Below are 6,000 nucleotides of genomic sequence, written 5' to 3' on the forward strand. Positions count from 1 at the left end.
TGATAAGCTTCAAATTGTTTAAAAATGGCCTTATAACCCTTCCCAGATTAATGGGCAGAAACAGCTGAATACGCCAGACCAAACAGATAAAACATTAACTTCTATAGAGGTGGTCATGCTTGCTGATGATCAATTAATCAAGGGCATTTGATTAGCAGCACCTGGCTGCTACTTTACTTAGCCTCTTTAGTCCTATGAAAGCATTAAGGGTGTTTTTTACCTTTTCACATATGGCTTTTACATTACGGGTAGATTTTTGTAAAAAAAAAATAATAATAATGGCATGGTGTAATATGTCATGTGTTGTATTTATTTGATTTTAAGACCTGATAAATACCAGATGATTTTTTTTTTTCTGATATCTAAAACCATAGAATTTAAAGGGTGCACTTTATTTTCACATGATTTTAGGTAATTGTGCTTCTTTTATGCTTGAAATTAGTGAATACAAAACAAAACAAAACAAAATAATTAATTGCCTTATGGTAATCTAATAGGAAACACAAGGTAAAATTTTACTGTATTTTAAAATAATTTTTTATTGTTGATTTTGATACATTTCAGAAAACTGAATTAAATAGTTTGGAAGCTTTTTATATGCTCATTACATTGGTGTGGCCTATGGATCTGGATATCCTAACACCTTTCCTTCTGCGTATTGACTTTTGAATTTTGACATCATGTAGATTACCTTTTTCACTGGTCTTTGTATTTATGTCAGGAACAGGAATACATAAAAAACAATAAAAAAAAAAAAACCTTGATAAGATCCAATCCAGCAATCTGACAAGGTCTGTTTTGAAATGCCTGCATTATTATTTACTTATTTATGTGATATTTAAGAACTAAATCTGCATATATCTGCATGTTTTTAAGCAATAATCTGGATTAGGTGTAAGAATGGAGATAAAACTACACAGTCGACCAAAAAGTATTCCACACATGCATCCTATACACACACACACTTTTCTTTTGAACTGTTTACTATTTACCATGCACCTGCACATCCAGTGTGATGAGGAGTTGTCCATCTTCCAAAGTTTGGTCCCTGAAGTATGTTTGCATATAATAATTTAGCAGTGTTCTTATTTACTTCTGACTGAGCAATACCTTTAGCTTTCAGGGTTGAGCTGGAAAATTGAGCTGTTGGACACTCAAGCGGACCTTACATTCTAGCTTTATTTGAAGCAGAGTTGAACAACCCATGCTTCACTAAAGCAGATTTCAGACAATGGCACAGTCGAAATAGAAATCCCTACTCCAGGCGTGCATCATTGCTCTCTGAGCCACCCAGAGGTCATATAAAATACAATTATTACACATACTGGCCCAAAATGGAAGCCTTGTACAGACTGAAGGTGAAAAAGTCAGAGGACAAAAAAGGTCTTTCTGTCTGTGTGGCTGATTGGGTTGTTGGGTTGTAGATATGCTCCAAAAAAGGCAATAGTGAGACAAAGAAAAAGAAAAGAGGCATGAAATGAGAGAGAGAGAGAGAGAGAGAGAGAGAGAGAGAGAGAGAGAGAGCAAGCCTGAGCTCTCTGTCACAGTGTTTCAGGTTTTGTCTTACAAGTGCATTTTAATGCATCCACTTCTGAGCATTTTCAACAAACCCTTTAATTACTATCTGTAGCAGAGCAAGATCTCTGCCATGCTTTCACCGCAAGACAGGTCATAGTAGGAAGAAGCAGGGTTCTCTTAATTAGTTGGTTTCGGGCAGCCTATAAATAGTCAGGTGAGTCAATGCTGATCAGAACACTTCCTGGGGCTCCATTCTGGGCTTCTTTAAGTGCTATTATTTAACATGAGTTGCTAAAATTTAAAGTCAGAACTATTGTCAGGTTGAACTACACCATGAAGAATAACACAATTTTTACTCTTTTGTAGCAGTTTGGCTATTCAGATGATCGATTAGCATATCAATTCTAAGTACATACTTGCAAATAATATTTTCTGGAAAGATAAACCAACTTTGCCCTGATTGTTTGCCAATTAGCTTGTACATAGGACATATGAAAATGTGCTATATATACAGTATCTGAGTACACCCCTCACATTTTAGTATACTTATACAACTATTTTAGTATATCTACTCAAAAGACAATACTATAGAAATGAAACATGGCTATATTTTAGAGTAGTCAGCATGCAGCTTGTATAGCAGTATAGATTTACTGTCCTCTGAAAATAACTCATTATACAGCCATTATTGTCAAATAGCTGGCAACAAAACTGAGTACACCCTAAGTGATAACAGCTGTATATCATGTTACCATGCAAAGCCACATGTTCTATTCATCATGTTCATGTTTTTGTCTGCTTGACAGAAACATACAAATTGTTCTTGTATTAGAGCAGTTAAAATTTGGTGCTTTAAGTACAATTCTTTCATACTGACCACTGGATGTTCAACATGGCACCTCATGGCAAAGACTCTCTGAGGATTTGATAATGAGATTTGGTGCTCTCCACAAAGATGCCCAGGCTATAAGAAGATTGGTAACACCCTGAAACTGAGTTACAATACAGTGGCCAGGGTCATACAGAGGTTTTCCAAGACGGGTTCAACTCAGAAACAGGCCTCGCAAGGGTCAGTTAAAGCGGTCGAGTCCTGGTGCTGTGTGTCAGGTGCAGAAACTGGCTTCAAAAAGTGCTGCTAGCAGAAACGGAAGGTCTGCTTGTCAGTGCTCAGACCATACGCCACACACTGCAATATGTTAATTTGAATAGCCATCGCCCCAGAAGGAAGTCTCTCATGAAGCTGGCTAAAATAAATAAATGCATAAATTACTGGAGCCATGTCTGTTGTCTGTTGTCCATGTCTTATGAGACTAAGATAAGCTTTTTTGGCTCAGATGGTGTCCACCATGTGTGGCTACGCCCTGGTGAGAAGTATCAAGAAAACGGTGTCCTGTCCTGTTTAAGCATGGTGGTGGTAGCATCATGGTCTGAGGATGCATGAGTGCTGCTGGTACTGGAGAGCTCCAGGTAATTGAGGGAAACATGGATTCCAACATGTACTCTGACATTATAAAGCAAAACATGATGCCCTCCCTTCCAACATAATCATGACCACAAACACACCATCAAGATAACTCCCTTGCTGAGGAAGTTGAAGATTAAGATGGAGTGGCCAAGTATGTCTCCAGACCTAAATCCTACTGAGCATCTGTGGGGCATCCTCAAGCGGAAGGTGGCGAAGCACCACGTGTCTAACATTCAACATTCAAAGACTCTGTGATGTCATTATGGAGTAGTGAAAGAGGATCCCAGCAACAACCTGTGCAGCTCTGGTGAATTCCATGCCCAGGAGGATTAAGGCAGTGCTAGATAAGAATGGTGCTCGCACAAAATATTGACACTTTGGAAGCAGTTCTTACATGTTCACTTAGGGTGTACTCACTTCTGTTGCCAGCTATTTTGACAATAATGGCTGTATGTTGAGTTATTTTCAAAAGTCAGTAAATCTGTATTGCTATACAAGCTGCACATTGACTACTCTATAATAAATTTTATTTTTTTATAGTATTGTCCCGTGAGAAGGTATACTAAAATGGATGCTGAAATGTGAGGGGTGTGGGGTGTACTCACTTTTGTGAGATACTGTGTGTGTGTACCTCTATATATATATATATATATATATATATATATATATATATATATATATATATATATATATATATAGGTACACACACACCGGTTGAAAACTTGATTGGTTGGATGTGAAGCAAAATTGAGCTGTACAGATGTATAATTTCTATTGAAGCATTGCACTAAAAGTAAACCTCTGTTGCACTGATAACAAAAATAAGGCTTCATATTCAGGATTTGTGATGGTTGATTAGGTGATGAATAGTTAATGAAGTATGTGTTACCAGAAACACTCATTTGATTTTGACTGATAAAACTAAATTGGATTTTTTCAAGCATTTGTTATTACTAATTGAAGACTTCATTAAATGAGTGAATGCCACTTGAGTTAATGTTGTTTAATGACTGTAATCTAATTATACTTTCATGCTTTTATTGGCCTGCAATTTTTTTCCAATTCCCTGATGGTATTTACTACATTTTTTAAACAGGCCAATATTCTAGTTGTGTCATCAGATCAGGAGTAAAAAGACTAAAAGCAAAAAGACCAACTGAAAAGTTATAGGAAGAATGCACACAAAAATAAATGCTGTATTATCCCTTTTTTCTTTTCATAGTGGGAATTTTATTTTATTTTCTGCCCATGCTGACTCTTATAATAGCCACATGTTATTAACACGTTCTATTTTTCAGCCTTCACTGTGAGTTAAAGTCGTTCCCTATAAACCATTTTTGCCACCTCATCACAGGGTCAAGTGTTAACAGTACCGTTTTCTGCTGCAGCTTAGCAGGCTGAAATGTGTAATTGTATTTTGTGAAAATCCTGCTGCACAAGCGTTGTCTGGCACCGGCTGGCTCCTTGCAATGTTAATGACCCTGAGATTATGCATTAATCGCAGGGTTTACCTCTGAGGATGTGATAACTTCAGAGTGGAAACAGACTTGTCTCACAGATACAGCTAGCTTCTCACTGATTAGCTAGCCATTTTGAATGTGGAGGTTGCACAAAGAAAGACTGTGGCTTATTCAGGCTCTGAAAGTGAGTTTTGGGAGCTCAAGAGGTGCGTTATAAAAACAGCCAAAAAACCAGTCATGGAATAGTACTTCACAAGTGCTGTTGTTGCTGTTTCTGTAGAATGTCTCTGTTAGTGACCTATTAGCAATTCCTCCCAGAATTGTGTGGGATAAAAGCAAACCCCAAAATATTCAGGTTTGCAAGTTAAAATGTAAAACTACAGTGATTAACAAATAAATATATAAATTATTGATCATTTCATTGTTAAATATCTAACTTTCATAGAATATCTTCTTGCGGTTCCTCCCCTTTTCAACACTCAAATGTTTACTTTCACTATAGATTAGTCAGTAAAACCAAACGCTTTAACAAAGGAACAACTTTACTGGAACTGGAACTGGAACATTATATTCCAGTTATTTATAACTGTTGCATTTACACCATCTGTAGCACTACACAGATACTGATAGTGAAACATAGTGTTTACTTCACACACTGAGCACATCTCTCTAAGAATTTATTAGTATCTATCACAGTAAATGGGGATTAATTTTAAATATACTTAATACAACTTGAAATCACAACAATATCTATGTGATATTTATTATATATTCAGAGATAAACCTGAGAATTCATTAACTCGGCTTTTGTGTGGTAATGGAGCATGTTTAAATTTAGCAATACAGTAAGACGTCCCTATAGATTACATACACATGAAAAAAAAAAGTACAAATAAAAGTACACCCTCATTAAATTCTATGGTTTAACGTATCAGGACATAATGAAAAAATAATCGACCAGATCTTAAAATTGGGTAATAACAACATCAGATAAACAACACATGATAAACAACACACTGACATTTTACAAAAAATAAAGCCATGTGTGAAAAGTACACCAATACTGCGTCCATGGAATTTAAGTAGCTAAGTAGCAGCCAGGTGATGTTAAATAAATCCTCTTTACCAGTGTTACCACCTCTATAAAAGTCAAATATTTAGTGGTTTTCTGGTCTGGAGCATTCAGATGTGTAACACACCTAATGAGGAAATACATCAGCTATGATCTTAGAGAAGCAATTTTCGCTTTAATCTTGGAAGGGTTATAAGTCCGTTCATACAAATTTAAAGTCCATTATTTTTCAACGAGGAGAACTTTCAAAACAGCTTCCCACGAGTGAACGTTCCTGCAAATTTCACCCAAGGTCAGACTGTGCAATGAAATTGCATTAAAAAAAAAAAGAAAGAAAAGAAAAGAACAACATCTTAGATTCTACAGGCATTTGTTAGCAAAGTTAAATGTTAAAGTTAATGGCAGTACAATTATAAGAAGACTGAACACGTATAATTAAAAGGGTTGCCAGGAGAATGCATCTTATCTCTAAAAAGAACATGGCA

The sequence above is a fragment of the Silurus meridionalis genome, chromosome 12 (genome assembly GCF_014805685.1).
Source record: "Silurus meridionalis isolate SWU-2019-XX chromosome 12, ASM1480568v1, whole genome shotgun sequence".
Taxonomy (NCBI): domain Eukaryota; kingdom Metazoa; phylum Chordata; class Actinopteri; order Siluriformes; family Siluridae; genus Silurus; species Silurus meridionalis.